Source organism: Apaloderma vittatum, unplaced genomic scaffold (genome assembly GCF_000703405.1).
Source record: "Apaloderma vittatum isolate BGI_N311 unplaced genomic scaffold, ASM70340v1 scaffold11997, whole genome shotgun sequence".
NCBI classification, from domain to species: domain Eukaryota; kingdom Metazoa; phylum Chordata; class Aves; order Trogoniformes; family Trogonidae; genus Apaloderma; species Apaloderma vittatum.
In genome coordinates, this window is record NW_009725830.1 from 103,579 (window position 1) to 125,869 (window position 22,291).

Genomic DNA, 22,291 nt, shown 5'->3' on the forward strand with positions numbered 1-22,291 from the left:
GTTTGCATTACATTTGGTACTGAAATGGTGGGAGGAAAGAGGTGGGGGGGGATGGTTGGCACAAACAATTTTTCCCTTTTCCCATCTAGACTTGGGTTATGGTAAGATGTTTGCTTTCTTTTTTTCCTCTCTCCTCTAAGTTACTTATCTAACATGTATAACAGGATTTAGCACTACCGATGTCTATGGCTGTTAGCCTACATGAACTCATCCCTGGTGTTTTCTGACAAATTAACAGTTACGGTCTTTTCACCTTACAGGAAGCAGCAACCTGACACTTGACACACTGCTGGATAAAAGATGCAAAAAATATTGGAATAAAGAAATAAGAGTAGTATTTTTTTTTTACCAAGCTAATTTCACAAGCCAGTGTACTGATTTATGCAATTGTTCAGAATAGTGGGAATAAATAAAGTACTTAAAGTTCCTTGAACTCTCAATGCAGAATTATCATTAGCCCTCCCCTTACAGTGTTAAAGGGCAGGCATGGAAAAGATGAAGTTCTTCCTCCTCAGTACACTGGTCAGTGGGAAGGGTCTGGCACAAGAAAAAGCTAGCCAGAAGAAAATGACTGGTAAAGTTTAATATGATTTTAGTATAGAAGAGAAGAATGCACAGCCATAGTTTCCCCTTCAAGCGACAATCTGCTTCCAGCCTTGGCCTTTAGAGCTTTGTGCCATACCATTCTCAAGATATGCTGCAACCTGACAGTATTAATCTTATGCGGAAAAGGTAGGGTAAAAATGCGGAAAGAGTCTAAAAAGTTGTCTGTATGTCTGTCTATCTCTCTAGATCACAACCAAACCATCTTAACGTGAACATGTGAACACAGGCCTGGTAGGGCGCATCCAGACCATCAAAGCCATCCTCCACAGCTGTAGACAACCAAGCAACAACTGAGCTGGCAGATACATGCAGGATTTTTTGCAAGATTTCCAGGACTTCCAGCATCTGGCTGGGCTGGAAAACCCCAGCCTGTGCTGTGGAGCATTAAGAAAGTACTTCTGCTTCAGACTCCAGCTGAAACTAGGGGCTGGAGAGACAGCCATGAAAAAGAATCACTGTTAACAAAAAAAGGGACACTTTGAACCAAGCTCTTCCAGGCTGCCAAGATGAGCCACAGAATCCATTTGAGCAGACATTGTTTCAGGCAGAACACAACTGGAAATACTGGAGTCTGCATCCATTTGGTTGAAAAGCACGCTGTGTCATGGCCCTGTTGAATACAGAAAGGCACTGACATCTTCTCAGTATGAAAAAGTTTCTGTATCCTCTGCTGTATGTATTATTCTGTTTGTTATCGCAGCAATCGTTGGATTGCACTGTGCAAATTGTTTCCCATCAGGTTTAGGACTTCATTGTAAGGGGTGCTGTGTAGTCCCTGACTTCTAAAATCAAAGTACACAGCATCATAAGGGAGCTGATTTTATGTATGCGTTCAATGAAGATATGTCCAATAGCAAATCTCTGGTTTCAAACACTAAGTTTTTAGTAAAATTATCTCTCATTTTTTTTAATTCTAAGAATAACCAAAACCAAAACAGAGCTAGAAAAGAACATAACATGTAACTCACATTTGAGGAGATAGCTTCACTCAGCATAACTTTTCCACGTGCTGGCAGAGAGATTGTCAGTCAGTACTGAAAGTGACATTGAAACCTTTTTTTTATGAAGGTTTAAATTTCTCCATTCCCTCTTCTCCCAGACATATACTTCGGAGGTGCATTATCACAAATTTCAAAACTCTTTAGTTCAAACCAGATACTTCAACTCTGCCTTATATTCCATTAGCACCTTACTGAACTCAAGGGAAGCTGCAAGTTCATAGCACTGTCCAGATCAGAAAAAGAAACAAAGAACCAGTTCAGCCACTTGTACTACACTACATATCGTAAGAAATAATCAGCTTCTAAGGATTTCCTACGTGTTTTACACAATCAGTTGTGGCTCTGAGTAGTGCCCGATCATCTAGCATCTAACTTCAGGTTTGGGGGCTTTTTTTGCTATGATGAGTCCATACATCATGTGAATCCAAAGTGTAATTGCAAAAAAAGTTGCCTTTTATTCTAGTGAAAAGGGGAATTACAAATCTCAGAGTAGGAGGCCTTTCTTACCTGTGGTATTCAAAAATATCCACTTTTTGGTCTTCCTTCAATTTGTTTTAAATAGAATGAGGGAATAAACAGGCATTAGCCAGTCAGCCCCATTTCACGGCTTTGATCAGTTTGTAAATGAACTTCAGGACAGCTAATCATTCTCCAAGTGGGGAAGCTCAGCATCACCGGTGATGAATGCCCATATTTTGTGACAAGGTCTATTTGCATCTGCACTGAGACTTCCTAACAGTGCACATGTGGCAACCTGTGCACCGCTGCATAATGAATTGGATTGGAGAAATTGAAAAGCTTTTCACTCCTTCTATATACAGAGTGGGCACAACGCCAGACCTGGGATAAGGAAAGGTGCCAAGTTTCCAGTTGTCATGAGTCACTACTGCTAAAAAAGAAAATGTGTACATACATGTGTGCATGTATATAAAACGTACTCTGCACTTTCTCACTTTTATTCAAAATAGCCAAGTTCAGGACAGTTAATTCCTGTCTAAATTTTCCAGGAGAGAAGCAGGAAGTGTCTTCCTTCTAATCCAGTTTTATATTCCACAGAAGTGAGTCAACAGCATCTGTTTCCAAATTCTACAAAGCAGCCATGCAATAATGCACATTGTCTACACTTTCATGGGACTTAGCCAATAAAATCATACCTGGCACATCTGTTAAAATTAATGGAAAGCAATGATGGCAGCATGATTAAGAATAGATGCAAATTTAATTCCAGTCACACTCACTTTTGCCTTTACAGATAGATACATGGGCAGTTTCCTGTATTAAAGCCTAAATTCACTTCCTTTTCAAAGTGTGTTGGCACATCCTTGTAGTAAGGCTCCTTCACAGGGGAATGGATTTAGCACCCCATTAAGACTCAGCATGGGTCCAAGTATACTTCACATTAAGAAGGTAAACTTGTCACTGTATTCTGCCTAGAGAAGCATCATCGCTCTCTTTGCCAAAGGATAACAGAGCAGGTAGGCAGCCCAGGCGTGACCTGCCTCACGTCTGCATCACTGAACTAAATGACAAGCACTCCAGGCCCTAGCAGGGCATATAATGTAGTGAGGTCAAGTTGCTTGCTGTGCTTTACCCTGCTTGCTTTCTGAATTTTGTCAGGCAGCCAAGCAGTAACCTCTGTAACCTTGGGAGTATTTACTCCATAAAACACAGCTCTGCAAGCTGATGCTTCTGAGTGACGCAGCGTAATACACTAACATAGGCTTATACTAGATAGTACTTTGGCTGTGAAGATTATCACTCAGCAAGACAGTTAATTTAGCTGAGGGTCACTTTTACATAGGTTTATCGCTTCCAGTCCCTGAAGCCTGCTCAAATGTTGCTAGCTTGGGGTATCTCTATAGGACAGAAGCACAGTACTGTGTGAGACAAATACACAATTAATGCTGCTCTGAGTTTCGCATCACTAAAGCAACAAAATTCTTTGTCTATTTGGGATGTTTTATGTTAGTGATTAATTTAACCTAGATATACATGCTGTAGCAGAAATCAGAATTTGAGTATCACATTCAGTTGTAGAAATATCAGTTTAGGCTGTCTGGAAATTATAACCCTGCAAAGGTCAGAGTAGTTCCACCTGATTTAGCCTACTGTGTGATGCACATTAATTAAACTGCACGCAGATGTGGCAGTGTTGGAAAATGTGATAGCAATTTAATGGGTCACTACTTAAAAAATAGTGTGTCTCTCTGCTAATGTTTTCACCCAACAGCAGTAAAATGATTCTTTTGGATTAAACAGAATTATTATTTTCCTTTATTTCTGGTTGATAATGTCTCTTAAAGAACTGTATTAAAATGAAACTTGAGAACGTGACAAAATACAATGTGATTACTGAGCAAAGAAAGTTGCACTTAAAAAGGGAAGCAACCAGTGATTTTCAGCAACATGCAGACCTCTTATAGCTGCAAAAGATCAACATAAACAAATAAACTCAGCTATTGGTGAATTCAGAATGGAGCTCTAGCTATACTACACCAATGAAGTCCATGACATTGCTGGAGATATAGATGGAAGAGGCAAAACGTTTTGCAGTAATTTTTTATACACTGCAACCTTAGCTGTGAAAAAAAGAAGAAACAAAAAAGAAAAAAAAAATGCTTCTAAGTAGGGTGAGAAGATGAGGAGGACGAGGAGTGCATGGGTGGGACCCCAGACCGAGTGTCTCTTCCCTTTAGAATTTGTTGCACATGTCAGCGTTCAACGAGCCAGCGGTATTGTTCAGGGCAGACCTTATTAATTACTGTTCAGTAGGTGGCAGATGATAGCGCCCACAACTGCAATTGTCGTTGTGCCACCAATCATCCCATTCCACACAGTTGCCAAAGCAGCAGCCTTTATAGGAAAAAGGCAAGCAGAAGTAATGAGCAGACATCTGTGATGACCTACATGGACTGCCCTGAGGATTTGCTCCTCTTTGGATTCTCCACCTTGTGATTTTCGATGGCCTAAGAAGAGCAATCCCTTCTACTCCACTTTGTTCTTAAAACTAATGGATCTTGGTCTCACCAGCCCGTGCCATACTCTGCTGACTGGCTGGATTGTCATGATAAGCTTTTGTTCACATAAACCTGTACTGCTCATACAGCAAATATTCTTCCACAACACTGGAATCTAGAGGAGGAAGCCAAAGCAAATGGAAACTCTAAATACTATTGTTGAGTGAAGGTTTCCAATTTTTTGGCTGTGTAAGTGGGATGTTTATTTTTAGAAATGAAAACATTGACTCCATCCTGCCCCCCTCCTCCAAACAGTTGGAAAAAGAAGTCATGCCAACCTATATTGATGAAAAGCACGTTCCAATACTTTATGGAAAAAGCTCAGGAACAGTTTATACAAAGGAAAATATTAGTCTTGTGTTTTCTGGCCAAGTCAGTGGCAGCTTGGGTTATCTGCAGCAAACATGCCAGTTAGACATGCCCAGAGAAATGTCAGGCTTTTCCAGCTTGCTAAGTCATAAACATAGTTCTGGTCAATAACACTGATTTTTCACTTGTTTATGCCAGGATCTTGTTGCTTAGCCCTTCTGCCTTCCACAGCAAACAGCTTCTGCCAGTGATTCTGACATAATTCCAGGGTCAAGTCTAAATGTGATACCTGCTCCGAGCCAGCCTTCCACACTGGAATGGAGTCTAACTGGACCTCGTGAGCAAACGTTATGGCAGCCTTGTTCGGCAGGCTAGCGAAAATGTCCAAAGACAACCTGGAGACTGCAGCAGAGGGTGCTAATTTTTTTGTGGTGATTGTTGTCCTTCTAGTTTCAGGAACAAATCTAATACAATATACTAATGAGGGCTCTGCTGCTTGGGTTTTGTGAGGATAGGCATTTTGGAGATAAAACACAGAGTCATATGACTGTGACTGCAGGGAGATTCCAGTTTTTGAATTATTAACCAAACTCTGGTTATTTAGAGGTTCACCCATTGCTTGGAGACCAGATGGGATGAGGAATTAATTTGCATTGCCTGAAAGCTCATATCCTGGGAACTATTTGTTGTATTCACCTTTTTTATTGCTAAGTTGTTCTTCCAGTTCTCAGCATGATTTTCTGCTGTGTTCCAGGAACAATAAGAAAGTTCTCCCATTGCATACTCAATGCATGAAAGTTTCCGTGCTTGTAACCTAACCCCATGAAGCCTAGAAAAAGTCAAGCTGATGTGGCAAATGATTTCCCTGAAACTTACAGAGTGCTGCTTAGGTTCTGGTAAGCAGTTTCTTAACAACAAATTTTATTACTACTGATCATGATGAACAACATCATATTCAAGTTTGTTCTTTGTCACAAGACACACACATGCTCTTGCTGAAGCCTGCTTTTACACTCCCCAACACACCACCATGACCAGAATCTTCTTTCATGTAACACAGTTAGTCTCTTGTAATGGCGGGTCATAAGGGGGCAAAGGATGAGAGAAGAGCTTGCCAGTGCTGCCCCATTGCAATATACATCTGAATGTAATCCAATTTACACCTCCTCAACAATTTGCTTCACTTGCAATTTGATAAGAACAAAATCAAACTTTGAACTGGAATTGACTTCTCTTTCAGGACCATTTTGTTCTGGCACAATTTTAATTAGCTGCAGAAGCACACACAACCTCTTTTACATAGTGGGAGGCAGTAACAGGAGCAAACTGTTGTAGCTGTTGAGATAAATTTAAAAAAGCGCTACGTATCTGCTTAGTATTTACTAACTTGCCTTGTACCTCTGTGTATATGAACTTGAGCATTATGCTGAGATCCACATGTAAAATGGTTTAAAAACACAGGGATTTCACCTGTCTCTATAGAAAAGGAGGTTTGATTCATTTAAAAACATTTCTCTTCCTTTGCATTGAAAACTGTTTTTGGAAATCTGCGCATAGGGTAAAAAACAGACAATGAGCAAGCCATCCAAGTGGATAGACTAGAAATAGTTTTGGTTTGTGAGCACAGGACACATAACCCATTTTGGGGGGATATTATGCTAAGATAAATGTGTTGAAAAACAAAGCAGAGTCACTGGGCTTTTATGTAGATGGACCGCACCTCCTAATAAGCACAACCTGTAATATCTATGAAGATTGCAGACCCCACAATGAAAAAATAAAAGAGGCATTTTGTGTGGTTCCCCTGGAGAGAGAATTATTCCTTATTTCAGAAACATATAAAGAAAAAATGTCAAGACATTTTAAGCAGAAACACAGAGATGCTAATAGCATCATAGCACTGAATGGAGAAGAGAAACACAGTAAGTAGGGCATTTTTTCCCCTTTAACTTGTTAAACTATCTAAACAATGGCAAGACAACCTTGATTTATTTTTCTTAAAATGACAGAGGCCAAATATCAAAGACCTGATTTTTCAAAACATGCTATCAGAGCATGAAAATTTAAAACCAGATAAGAGGAGGAAAAGAAAGATCCTTAAGAAGGAATAGGCAGTGGGCTATAGAACCAGAGTGGTAGGGTGTAAATTAGGAGGGATTCTAGAATATTTCTGCGATCAGCTTATTTCCTAATACATACAAATTATCTGAAATTTACAATCACCTCCATTGCAGCCAAAGGCTACAGCAGTAGTAAAGTGCTCAGGTATTTCAGATTTTCAGAGGGGACCAAACAATGTTTTTGTCAGTCCTCTGGCTTCTACATGAGAATTACTTTTTGGCATTTATTCTTGTGTAGTCCTGAAGTGATACATGATGTCTGACTTTTCTGAGGACATCACAGTCCACTTATGTCTAACTCTTCTTCCAATAAGAGCAAATAAGAATCTTTTCAGTGCTGCTAAAGAATATAAATGTGTATCCTGTGAAAAGCCCAAACCTAACCTTTATCTTAATCTTTTATTCTGTAATGCAGCCACAAAGAATGGTGGCACTGACCAGAGGTTAGTTTGCCAGTCATAAAGTACTGGCCAGCTCTATTCATGTATCATGGCCACTCTTATAGTCCAGGTGAAATGCTTTCATTAATCTCCTAAAAATTCAGAATCCTTATATGTACATTGTAGTAAAACAGCTTCTGAAAATTCTTCATCTTTAAAAATGAAAATTAAAAATACATACAGGTAGGTATATTTGAGAGTTGCATAATTATTTTAAAATGAACTTTAAAAAATTAATTACATTAAAAAATGAAGTTAATAGGAAAATTATGAAGAGTTACATGGGAAGTATAAACTAGAATTTGAAGAAGCTTTTCAAACAGCATGACACAGCTTTTTTCTCATTAAAATGGATGTTCGTACGGTACTGTTGCACAACCTGGCACAGCTGTAGGATTCACCACTTAGGTGTTCTCCAACCTATGTGGTGGAATATCACAGCAAGGAAACGTATGGATACTGGCTGCCCAGTATGCCAGCGGTGCCTCAACCCAGTTCACACTTAGATGTTTAACCCTCTTTAGACAATTTTTCACTTTCTTCCTCCCTTTCAGTTACTGTGCAGGTTAACAGGTTCTGGTGAGTATCTAACAGGAGAACACAAAACACATTTTTAGACATCTACCTCCTTCTGCATTGTGTAGGGAGTCTGATCACCTAATTGAGGACTGTAAATTCATTCTATGACCTGGCATCTAAGTCAGACATTGTAACACTGAATCTTGGCTGCATTATGCTTGGGATTTAGCTCAAAGTGTACCAGTTCTCTGCATAAAGGGAATTTGTTCACTATTACATAGCATTATAGTATTTGATTTTATGTGAAAGAATGAAAGCATTTAAAATTCTGAGATGGCTGTGCTGCAGGGGAATGGAGCTGTACAAATGCCTTCAGAAGGTGACAATCATATTGAAAAATGACTACTGATTTACTGGCATGTAAGGTATATGCTGGTAGAGCAGAAAGGGGAATTGTTTTTCCAGTGTCTCTGTTTTTCATTTCTCCACATCTCCTAGTACTTCCATTCACTGTTTTCAGTACAAAGCTCACTGACATCTGCCTGCAAATCTCCGTGGTTGTTGTTTTGCTGGTGTTCAAAAGCACTTTCCATTCTTGTCAAATGGTTTCTGTAATTGAAGGCAGCTGGACATTCAGGTGATAGAATATAACACGCTCCTGCCATGTCTTCCTTTTTCATGCTAAGCTTTGTTTTGCAAGTGCTTTTGCAAGTGCTGATCTGTTTCACTTGCATCTGAAATCTCTTTCTTTACAAGCTATGGCTAACACATGTTCTCCAACTGGGAACTGGACGTGTCTTTGCTAATGTCACTCAGATGCTGACTTACTCCTACATGAAGTTCTCTTGGATTTTTTCCAAAGCAAGATGGTTATCATCATCTCGTGTCGACTTCTACAAAGTCCTGGGTAGGCCCTCTGTAAAAGATAAACAGCTCCATGGACCTCACTGAAATGATACATACACAGCTAGAGGAAACTGATAGCTGTTTCCCCATGCCTCGCTTTTCCCTGTAAGCTGCTGTTTGGTAAATCCAGTCCACATATGGGAGGAAAGCTGAAAAAGCACGGTTCTGCTTATTTATTCTAGAGAAGGGTGGGGGGCATTACACTAGAAAAAATAAAATCAAAGGTAGAGAGGACAAGAAAATTAACCCGCCATCCTGCCATCCTTTGAACTCATTTCATGAGATATGAACTGCGGCTGTCAATGAAATTCAATGTCTTGTGACATAAATCTGAAGAGAGATTATAGCACGCAATGCATAGTCAGATGGCCGCGTTCACTGCTGCGAGGGGCAAAGCACTAAGCACTGAGACAGGGGTTTTAAATGGGCAGACATAACGGCAGAGATTTGGTCTGAGAAAAAGAGGATAATCGAATTTCATGCTTCAGGACAAGAGCTGATTATTTTCTCAACTCTGTAGGCTACCACACTCTCTACAGCACCCAGCTTTCTGCCAGATGTTTTACCTAGGTTTCAGCCTGATTTTGCAGGGACATAGTTGAAGAGAAGACACTAATGTACAAAGGAGGAGGAGAATATACCACGATTAGCCTTGGCATCCTCGTCCAATGTCAAGAACAAAACAGGTATCATGTTCTAATGGTTGTTCATATTCTCTTCATGAAGCAACTTTGCTGGAAAACCATAGCGCTTGGAGGGGGGAAATGTCAAAATATGTGTAAGTGTGACTAACTTTCTTCTAAATTTATTTTTCTTCTCAACGTGAAATTTTGTTTTGAAATTTAATTTCTATGTACAAAGGGCAGGCATTTTAAAGATCAAAGTGAAGCAATGTTTTTAAACTACTGAAACAACATTTCGAGAAACTTAATCTTATTTTTTTCTATTTCCACTAGCAATTTTTTAGATTTCACTTTTTCATTCCAGTAAGATGAGAAAAAATAGGAAATACTCAGTTTTCTTGTGGAATAGAAAAACAAAATGTCTCTGTTATTTCTGTATTTGGGAGAATACAAGTACAGTTACTCCGTTACCTACTGAGATGCAAGGAAACAAGACTAAGGCTTCAATCTCAGTTTCTCAGCACCAAACAATCAGATCCATACAGGGAGAAGGAAGTAAAATAAGTATTAAAACATTCTGTACCGACAGAAGCAACATTGCGTTTGGATTTCAGTGGGATTCTTGCAAATCGATATTTTTATGAAAGAATTGAGTAAAAAAAAATCTTCAGTGAAATACAGACTGACGAATATTGACCTTCAATCAGCCCTAGAAAGATGAGAGCATTCCAACTCACAAACATACAGATAGATTAAAATAAGAACCAGAGTTGTCCAACTTACTTGTTTCTCAGACATATATACTGTATGGACAGCTACGCTGATAGAAACAAACATCCTGAACCCCTACAAATAATATATAGCTTAGCATATCAAGGAAGCCAACAGAGATTTTGGTTTTCCTTGTTATGTTACACTAACTTGCAACAATATAGCACATGTTTCAGGATCAGCTAAACTACTCATATAGTGGTATAAGGACTCTCCAAGGGGTAAGGAATCTTTGGGAGAGAGAAGCGAAGCAAACGGAAGCAAGTGGTAATCTCTGTAGCCTAAGTCTGTGAGTTAGAACACCACATACTTTGCTACAGGTCTCTGAGAAGAAGGATCTGGTAGACCTGCAACACAAAATACCCTCTTCTGGGTACTAAATGATTGCTTTACAAAGTCATCTTCCTTCTTTTCATCTTAAAATATAAGTTTTGCCCAACTTTCCTTCTCATTTCTTGTGGGGAAAAAAACTCACAGACAAACAGAAGAACTCCCCAAAATAAACAAATCTCTCTAAGTCCATACAACTGCTAAAGGAGATAAGAGTAATAAGCGATTTTTTTTCTAAGAATGAGACTGTCATACAGACACTTGCTGCTGATACAAAATGTCAGAGTAAGGCTTCTACACGGCAAGCATTGACAAACACAAGAGAATCAAAAGGAGGTTTTAATGGCTGGAATGATTCTCCTGTTCCAAAAGTTTGAACTTCAGAGGCAGCAACCTCTTGCTAGATTTCAACTGTGATCAAAACAAGCCAAATGGGACACTGTGAGTCGTTCCCATTTCAAAGCACTTGAAGGTTTTGCACTATGAATTTGACTTTGTTTAAGCAAATACAGCACAACGGTAGGATGTCTTCTAAAAGTTCACAGAATCATATAATGTTAGGAGTTGGAAGGGCCTCAAAGATCATCTAGTCCAACCCCCTGCCAGAGCAGGATCACCTACAGTAGATCACACAGGAACGTGTCCAGGCAGGTTTTGAATGTCTCCAGAGAAGGAGACTCCACAACCTCCCTGGGCAGCCTGTGCCAGTGCTCTGTCACCCTCACAGTGAAAAAGTTTTTCCTGATGTTTTTGTGGAACCTCGTATGTTCCAGCTTGTATCTGCTGCCCCTTGTCCTGTCATTGGACATCACTGAGAAGAGCCTGGCTCTGTCATCCTGACACTCACCCTTTACATATTTATAAACGTTAATGAGGTCACCCCTCAGCCTCCTCTTCTCCAAGCTAAGGAGACCCAGCTCCTTCAGCCTTTCCTCATAAGGGAGATGTTCCACTCCCTTCATCATCTTTGCGGCTCTGCGTTGGACTCTTTCAAGCAGTTCCATGTCCTTCTTGACCTGGACACAATATTCCAGATGTGGCCTCACCAGGATAAAGTTGAGGGGGAGGAGAACCTCTCTTGAGCTACTAGCCACACTCCTTCTAATACAGTCCAGGATGCAGAGAAGTTGCCTGTCGATCAGTCTCACATTCATCCTGAGCTACTCTCTGAGTCCCTGTGTTCTGTTCCCAGTCCAGCACAAAAAATGTCTCCACAACCTCCCAGCCTCTGCAGAAACCAGGAGCTCTAGCCCAACTGTCAAGGACTCCAGCAGAGGTTGGAGAAGTTCAAATATGGGCCTAGCTGTCAGAAAGTTTTATTTCCCATAAATAAAACTTTTATTGACATTTAATCACTACTGAGGTGAAGAAAGCTAATTTGTTTCCCCTAAAGCTTCTTCTGGATAAGGTCAGAATTTCCAAAATTTTTGTTGTTTGGACAAGAGAAGTGGCAAATTGCATGATCCTTTTCATCTTTATGTGCCAGGAATGAATCTTGGTGAGAGAAAGGAAAGGAGACATCTGTGGTAAACATGGTTTGGAACAAGCTTCCGCTGAGTCTCTGGCAGCAGATGAGAGCCTTCCACCACAATATCATTATTTCCAGTTTGCAAATTCAGATTTCTTGACTGCTCTCAGGAGACCACTGCCCTGCTACCATGAATCACCAACATCACTGAACGACCTTCTGCAAGTCCAAGGGCAAGTCTGTTCCTTGCATTCAAGCAGAAAATAAGGCTCCATTAGACACTCGCCATGTCAAAACCAGTAGCACAAGAAGTGCAAGGCTCATTATCCATTTACTTGCTTCAAGGACCACAAAAGCATATCTTCATTCTTCCTCCCTAACATTAATTTTTCTCCTTTTAATATTATCTGTGCTACATTAGGACCCCATAGTTCCAGCTGAGATCATTGTCACATTGCAGTAAATGTTCTGTAAATCTACACAGTAAATCTTCACTGGAGATTCAACTCAGACTTTAATTCACAGTTGCCCCACACTGGACTTGTGTCTGCCCAGCAATGCTGTGGAGTTACTAGCTTAAGCTAACAGGTCTAATGGAGGCTCCATGATTGATTAGGAAGGTCCCAGAGGGGGTCAGTTAGCTGCACACAATTTGCACTTGGTCAGCGAGTTGGAACTGGTATGGAAACTCAGTTTCTCTGGAGATCAAATCAGAAGACTGCATTGCATATTCACACAGCTCTTTCTGCAAGAATTCCCTTTATCATCTCTCCATCTCTCAACCTATCAGACTCCCTGTTACTTTTCTTCCCATGCAGAGTCTTTATTTCTTGTCTCCTTTTCCTTCCTCTCACTGAAAGACTTTCCCCTCCTCCCCATCATCTGTCTTCTCTCTTAGACTTCTTCAGCAACAGCCTTTTCCTCTCTTTGCACTCCAGCTTTGCATTGACAGCTCACATCTGTTCTTTCCATCTTTTCTTTTTCCTCTTGCACGCTCACATAATATTATAGTTGTCTTGCTCTATACAAGAGGCCTTGGTTAAATTTTTGTCCTTCTCCTCTCATTCTGGGCCTCTTCTGCCCTAGGCCTAGCAATTCTGCTTGAGTGATGGGGAGCTGCTGCTGTATCCAACCTCTTCCTCCCTCAGAAGTTGTGTTTGGGAAGGGCTCTCTAACAACCAGTTGCCAGGCTGGAAGAGGAACCAGTACAGCTGCCCTCCTTACAGTCTTTCTCCTTCTAAGCTTTGCATTTCAGGGGCCATTTCCTGTAAAACTGACTTGAAATTATTTGTAAATGAGGCCCAGAGATACATGCGACATTTTTCACCTAGACAAACCAAAAGGCCGGGAACACAAGACGTCCCAACATCCAGACATGTGTCTATTCTCTGGAACTAACACAACGAGCTGGCATCATGCTTAGTTCTCAATCCTCTGCTCATGGCAAGAGACATAGCAAGGCAGCCACATGTTTTCTGTTTATTTCTCTTTTATCAGTCTCTGTCATGAATCTCTCCCACTCCACAAGCAATTGAAGTCACAGAATTTCATCTAAGGCTTTCCATCCATCCTTTTCAAAGGCTCTGCTCTCTCAACACTCTCCAACACATCCACAGACTGAGGTTCCCCTGGGTCAGCCCCCAGCCTGCATAAATATAAGGCTACTGTGAGCCTAGTAATATAACTGCTCGCAGTTGTGGCAGGGTAGCAGGACGAGAATGATTCTGGTTTCTCTGCTTGCTAGAGACCCGGCCAGCCAGTGTAAGACAAGGTCTACTGCATAACGATATTGTGGCAAGTGTTTAAAAAGGGATCGGCCTTTGAGTCAGGAAAACTAAAATTTCGAGTTTGTTCTGCAAAAAGTACAGACTATTTTGTTTTGTTGAACTGTCTCAGACCATTTCAAAGCATTTATCTGCCACCATATGGCTATATGTATCTTCTTATTCCAGATCTCATTTTCTGTGTAATTTCAACAAAGTGTTTCAGATAAGATCAGATAGAGAAACATGAAATGTTTTCATTTCTGAGTGCTGAAATGTTTTGATTGAAACAGTAACAGATTTATTTTTTTTCCAGATTTATCATAATGCAGTGTAATTTTTTTCAGCTTTTTATTTCACTTTGCAATGAACTTAGATTATAACCTTTTCAGCTAGTTTTAATGACAGGGCATTGTGGCCAACGGGAGAGAAAAATCAAACACAGGACACATTTCCTCTTTTTTTTTTTTTTAAGTCCTTCTATAAATTTGACCAAGGAAATTCACATTATCAGTTAAAAACAGTTTGAAAAGTAGTCTGTTTTTATATTGCAGAGAATTAGCCTGCTTAGGCAAAGCACCTTAGATTTCTGACTTAGTAGACAAGATTTCTGACTTAGTAAAGTATAAACTCCTGTCTGCATATTTTTTCAGTGAATACATTTGAGAATCCAATTATATTAAAGCAACAGTAGGATTAGGGTTTGGGTGTTTTAGTGGACTAAGACAATACTCATCATCAGTGTTTTACCACTGAGGCACCAGACTGGGTTGTTGTGAGCCTGCTGCTTCACAAAATCACATTCATTAATGCTTCTGAGCAATCTACAGTCATTAGGACTCATTCTTGTACTATATCCATTTGCCAAGTGAATACTGAACCCATCCTGCAGACACGAAGCAATCAGGCTACGCTCAGAAATTGAATTTCTGATCTCTGGAATGCAAGAACAGACTCCATTCATAATTCTTCCCTTTCCACTTTGAACAGGTTTCAGCTTCCAGAATTCTCTATCTAACATATTCTATTCACGTTAAAAAACCAAAATTTAGAAATCTCTTCAGTATGTAGGTGAAAACATTTGTCTGCTTTTTGTTAACTATTGTGATCAAAGGATTGAGATACTCAGATTTCCTTGATTAAGAGAACAGTCGTGGTGATTTGCACCACTCCTGTCAACAGCCAGGATATGATGCAAGTGGAATAACAAAAAGTCCTCCTCTTACCTGTTCGCCATCTCACCTGACCTTGAAAACACCTACCTTGCTTTTTGAAAGTAGCTCATAAATATGCTGTTGTCAAAGAACCCAAAGCACAGGTTGTCATAGACAAGATTTCTGACTTAGCTGCAGTAGAGGGAGCTGTTTTACCGACTAAGGAGGCGACAGAGGTTGGGATTCCTATCTTTGTAGGTGCAAAGGAACATTTTCAGAATGAAGTACATCAGTTCTTCTTTTTGACAGCTGCATCATTCTTTTGTTCTATGCTATCCGGATCATTGGTACCCGTAGGCTGCAATTAAGCACTCGCTTTTGTTTAATATTAACTCCTTATTCTTTCATGAGTACAAATACATACAATGAGACAATGGAGTAGGAAAAAAGTTTTTCTCTCTTAGTGCTCTACCCTGCAAGTGAATCCTGTCACATCCAAGTCCCTGATATCCTAGATACCAGCAGTCAGATATCAACCCAGATGTGCTCATCACCTCTAAAGGGTGGAACAACTTCATAATGAGATTGTGACACACGAGAGCACATTCTGCAGTTCTTTTCCTGACCATGGGATGTCTTCCTGCAGGCAAGGACCTGTACTTTGTTGAAAAGTGCAGAGAAATCTAATTATGTTGCATGCACAAATATTTATAGTTATATAGGAGAGGCAGTTATATAATCAGCCAAGAGGCAGCTCTGAGATCCCCACTACTACAGCAGCATACTCCTCCAGTTAATCATCTTAAAGGCCACATGTTTGGCCAAATGAACTTTGTTTTGGCCTTAGGACTGTGACCTACTACCATCCCTAGCAAAGTAAGAAAGCAGAAAGAGGATAACATAGAAAGAGCTTGCAAGGAGCTCCTCCTTAGTGCATTGCATTTGGTCTACTGAAGCAACAAGGTGAGTGAACTTTAGTACATAAAAGAGAGGAAATGCTTCCAGTGTCAGTGTTCTACATGGGATCCTTTGCCTTCTGTTTCTCTGATGTACTGCTTTTATTTGGATGCCTTACCTCATCAGCTGGAGAAATAAACAAAATGGAAAAGTCTCTTGTGGAAACTGGAGAACAAAATATCTTGCCATTCCTTTCAAAAATTGTTCTGAAAACTTATCTTCAGTATCGAACAGTGAGCTTGCAGTGAGATTCCACAGCCCACCTCCATCATGGCCCTCCTAAAGGGGGATGCTGTAGAGATGAGGAGTTCTTCCCTTTCCCTTACAGAAAAATGCCAGAAGCTAAGCTCTGAAAGATGGTACTCAGCCCAAAGAACAGTAAGTATACAGAACACTGTGTAGACATAGAGATCCACACAAATGTACCATTCTATATGTCTGGGAATGCGTCACCTGAGTGTCTATGGAGGTGCTTTCCATTATTTTCAGATATGGTGGAAGAAATATAACACCATGTGAATTGATGCTTCCACTGATAAACTGAAGGACAAGGTGTTATCTGCTGCCCACAAGTGTTTGGCTATACCCTGGAAATTGCTTTCAGAGACTTTCCATGTAGCACGCTTTCAATTTATAGTTCTGCATCCTTGATCCAGCTCGAGATTATTCTAGCCCAGATACCTTTTGAAAGAGTCTGAGGACCTCAGTTTAGCAGGGCTTTTTACATAGTACTGTAATGAAAACCTGAAGTCCAATAGTGATGGGGGCTTCTTTGGTAAACTGGAGTAGATTAAGTACCAGAAAAGAAAATGTGCCTTACTCACCAGACAGGTGGGGATTGGCCTTTATCCACCATTCATACATATTGTATACAAAAAATCAGAGGCCAGTGGATTTTGCTGCAAGCAGCATGTTAAGAACAATATTCCTACGCTAGTGCACTCATGTCACACATTTGATGATATTAATCTGTGATATTACCAATTGATAAAAATCAACTTTAAGATAAAAAGCAGTGGGATCAAGCCAGGAGAGAAGCAAAAGACTTGGGGAGCAGCTGGAGAGACATTCCTCTCCTCTTGGTCTCCTCTCCTGTTTCTGGGTCCCAAAACAGTACCAATGGCCAAGAATACTTTTTATATATCACAAATCGGTTGGTAGGATATACCTTTCTTCCTGGAGCCAGTCATAGCATAATAATCCAGGATTTTGTCTGCACTGCTGCAACACATCTACCTGTGACCAACTACACATGGGCCACCCAGGAGCTCCAGCTGAATCAACAACGCATAGCAATTTGCCTCTTTCTTGCTAAGGGAAAGGCAGATGACAACACGTTGCACTTGGGTTCCTTGCTATATACTGGTATAACCTGCACCCACTTAAAGGCTCTGACATTGATCTCAAAAGATTCAATCAACTGTTTACTGATAGCTAATGATAATAGCTATCAGTGAAAATGTATAGGTTCTGCAGGGGGGAATAGAGCTAAATCAAGAATCTAGTGTTTATCGTGTGCTTTTCTTAGAGGTCAGGAAGGTCCAAAGATGTTGTTATGCTCTGTTCTGTAACTAACGGGAATCACATGAAAATTTTAGGTCAGACATCCTATTACTACTATCAAGAGATATGTGAAGTTACTTCTGTTAACAAGACCAAATGTGACAATTTAGATTAAATTCAGCAGTATATTTAGTCTGAAATAGGTATAGATGAAAAAAAGAACACAAGACATTTGAAATATTTTGGATTGACTTAAAAGCCCCCAAAATATTATTATTTTTCACTTTTGAAAGTGTTACTTTTCAAAAAGACCTTAGGAGTCACAAATTTTCAGCCAAATTAAGACATTTCAAACAAACAAATATTACTTGCACCACTTCAGTGCATGGCCTCTGGGCAGCGGATGTTCAGAATGTGATTTGCTTCTCTCTCCACTCTTCCTGACCCTGCTCCCCCCCATCTATGGCATTTCCCTCCCTTGATGTGCCAGAAATCCATGTGCTTCCTGCTTCTTACCACCTACAGAAAAGGTAAACCAAAGAAACTCCCACATGCACAAAATTAATACAAAATAAATTTGATTGATCACGTATCTTTCTAATAGCTTTTTTGGCTTAGTTGCTCTGGGCATAATTATGAAACAAAAAGGACAGAGCCAAGCTGAAATGACTAATTGCTGTGCTGGACAGCCTGATTCCCATCTTGGTCTGGTGTAAAACCAGAGTGACTCCGGTGGAGTACAAGAATCCGTTCCAGGGACACTACACATATGTAGCTGGTGAAGTACAGTTATGTGCTTGTGGCTTTGGGCAGCCTGACTCCTCCTCTCCTGTAAGTTAAAAGAGAACAGAAAAGCTGGGCAGTCTGTACACAGTTTCCTAGAAGATACCTGCATTTTAAAGATGTTGTTCAAAGATAACAAATCACTAGCCAGATGTGCTTCAGTTTGACAAACATGAGCAGACTCAGGAGATGAAGGTGTTTCACTAGATATCCACTTGAAGAAGCCTCACACAATGAAATCTTCCTGACCTTTTTCAAAGGGCTACTGTATAGCCAAATAGCTCTTCCTTTCTAATCCAAGTGCATGCTCTCTCATCTGACGGCTGACATGATATTTAGAGGCCAATAATCCCAACCCTTACATCACATTTACATGGCAAAATAATTCTTCCCCAGATGAGTGAGAATTTCTACCTGCAGATGCTCTTCTCTCATCCTTCACAATATTCTTTACATCCAGCTTCTCAGTACATTTTTCTAAAAATATATTCCTATTTTGATCACATGCAGCCTGGAACAGAGGCTCTAGTTTCACAGAAAAAATACATATATTAAATCATTCTCTGTTCAGCAAAACATGTCAACATATGCTTAACTGTAAGTATTCACCCCAAACCTCTGCAGAGCACAACAAGACTGCTGGAACAGAGCCTGACTCCAGTACTGTTTGCATGGTCTCTGTGATACAGACATTTCTAGTGCAGTTTCTGGCTGTTCAAGGTGATTCATTTCACGCCAGAGCTTTACTGTTAATACTCCAGCCCTCCACAAGAGATAAACATCAGGTGCGCCATCTAGATTTAAGGCAACATTTAAAAAGAAGCAGCAATTCAAAACATACCCTTGCAGGGCTTTGCGTACCAGCTCTTCTTTTAGTCTTAGCTGCATTTCCAGCTCCAGCTGAGGCACAGCCAGAGAGTGCTGGCCTTTTGCCTACCTGTCTGTTGGCAGGAGCCTTAAAGCCTCTGACACTCGGCGGTGCCACGCGCACACAGCAAATGCATGAAGTGAATGAAACGAGTCACTCCCAGCCAGACATGCACGTAGAGTTTTGTGAAGTGCATAGTCTGGTATCTGGTACCTGATGAAGCACAGGGCTTGGAGGCTTACTGGTGTCTCAACTTTACATGATGCACAGCTTGAAATGATTTTTCCTCCTAGGAAAGCCTCGCTCGATTTCTTTGAGCAAGTAGTCTGACCGATTTGCAAATGCACTGTTCTCTTTAGGAAGGTGAACTCAGAATATACTTTAGTATGGCTTTCTGAAATGTGAAGAAAGAGCCTCAAGCTAGCCTTTTGTGTAGCACTCACATTTAATATTAGCCTTTGTCACTTGTATGTAATAAAGATTGTGTATATGCAGTTTCATTCATGTATAAAATTGAACCCTTGGGAAAGTGAAAATTAAGTTCCGTCATTTCTAAGAAAAAATTTCCATGCATAATTCCCATGAAGACCCATGGGTTCTAGTAATCTAAGTATCTCATTATCTAAGCCTGAATCTCTAACAGATTAAACTTGCTGAGTTCTGTGCCTCCCCATACCCTGCTGAAGTCTTAAGGGGGTCAGTGTATATATGTATGCTAATAATGAGGCTATGTACTAGTGTGAGGGGGAGTCACTTTTGACCCCTGCAGAAACTTTCCTACCACATTCAAACTTCACCAGACATCTAAACGTGATCAGTTGAGCTATCAAAGAACTATATTCTTCTTTTAGTAACACCATGGCAAAACTAATCATATTAGTACAATTGCACAGCAGATGTTGGCCTTGTATGTCTCAATTATTTCACCTGTTTGGGTTGCAGGCTTCAGAGATCTCAACAGAAGAAAGTGTCCCATTTCTAAATATGCTCTTTGCATTTATCCACAATTAACCTGTAAAGAAAGAATGAAAACCTAGAAAGTAGCATTCTCGGAGAGAATTGCACTCATTTTCTTTTGCATGCTCACAATGAAACGCTTGTGAGTGCTCATAACAGCAGACAGCTTCTGTTAGCTGCCTTTCGCCCGCTGAGTTAAACAGAAAGAAAAATGTTAATGGTCAGAGCTTGTCAGCAGTACATTGCCATTCACGTTTAGTCACACTTCACTATTGTTTTGTGTAGTTGTTAGGATACAGATATTTCTAGGGTCAAAAAGGGAGTGGATTCATCCCTCTGGAAACTTTAATAAAATTTCAGCTCATGCAAGCCTCGCAATACCCACAAAAATCTGTTCACTGGCTTCTAAAGATGGTGAATCAATGGGCAATAAGAAATGCTTACAACTTCTGAATTATCTGAATGCAGTATTTTCTACCTCTTTCATAAATGTATGTTTCCACTGTAGCATAAGTAAGAATACATTTTATTTTTGCTCATTTTCTCATCAAGAGATTTCAAATTACTTTAGAAATAGTGACAGATATTAAGGGAAATATGCAAATGGACCTGAAAGTAGATCAAGCTCAGTGATAGGACTCAATAGATCTGAGTTTAATTCTTTCCCTTCAGTGCCAAGGAATAATCCACTTGGTCTTCCTGTGCCTGGATGTGAAATGCAGTGAATATTGCTTTCCTCTGTGTGTCTTACGCATTTGCACTGAAGGATCTTGGAAGCAGATACAATTTCTTGCTGTTTTCAGAAGGTGACTGGGTGGAACTGGGTGCATTATCTGAGTTTTTATTTGTTATGTAGAGGATATAGTGATCATTCAGAATTGAGTGAATAGCATTCTGTAAGTCTGAATCACTATCTTACAGTCTTCAGGTGAGGACAAAATTTGCTTTCCTCTGCAAATCCCTTTTTTACTGGCATCTCTGCTGAGAAACTTTCTTTCTTACTGTGTTGAGTCTGAAATTTGCCATGAGTGGGCTGTAGGCAGTTGATAATTTGACAGATTTGAAGTTATTTGAACAAGCTGTTTCAAGGCTGCAAAACCTGATGAGGGGTAGAGAAGAGTATTTTACAAAATTTCTTCAGTATTTTGTTTAATTTTGTTTTGATTTTTCCCATTGCCCTGGACTACCAATCAAAGAGACTGAGCTAGAGCTGTTCAGAGTGCTATGTAAAATCTGGTAGTACTACATGGACCCTAACAGGCAGTTGAAACAAATAGAGCCCTCAGGCTCTTGAACAGCATGTTTGGAAAGTGACCGAGTTCAGAATTTCAAAATAGAATGCCAGAATCCAGTATATTCCCAGGGAAGCAACCTAATCTGATGTTTTCTGGAAAGTTCCTTAGGCAGCTGGTTCCGGCAAAGAGGTTACAAGCAGCAGAAAACATACAATGACAGGGATGGTGATAATGACAGGGATGCTGAGGATGACCTCTCTAAGAGATATGAGGTTCGACAAGCAAAAGGGATTTTTACTTGAGTGCATTTTTCCATTTTTTTCTAGGAAAATATATTTAGTGTTGTCAAATTCTGGAATCAGAAATCAAACCCCCAACAATCAGGAAATCAGCTTTTCGTGACAACCAAAAGAACTATAAGGCTTTAGAGCACAAGAAGTTTGGAGCTTATTTTCCTCACATCTTGGAATCTTGAAAGGCACGTTTTTTCATCCTGCAAAAGTTAGAAAAAAACCCCACTCAAACTTTTAAGTCCTGTGATATACGTGCTTTTGCTGTTCTTATTTTATGGCCCAATATGAGATGTGCCAATCAGTGATACTCACCTGAAATTGCAGTGTCCTTTTAAAGGCACCTCATGCTATTACCATTGCTACTTTAAATAAAGAAGGCTTTTGGAGGCAAAATTGCTCCTGATGTTAGGCAGGTACACCATAGAGGAAGCCATCTCCCAGATTTCTCTTGTCACGTGTGGGAGAGATGAGGAGTGCATTAGCATGGTGTAAAAGCCTAGCTCCTAGCCTATAAAGGAATAAAGAGAGATGAGGACTGGATTTTAGACGCAACCTTTTATACGCAGAAAGGCAGTATGAATGTAAATACTAAAAAGATACTATTTTCAAAAGCCTTTGCCCCACAGTGGTTAGTTCTAAAGGAATGGTAAAATGTAGCTTTTCCTATC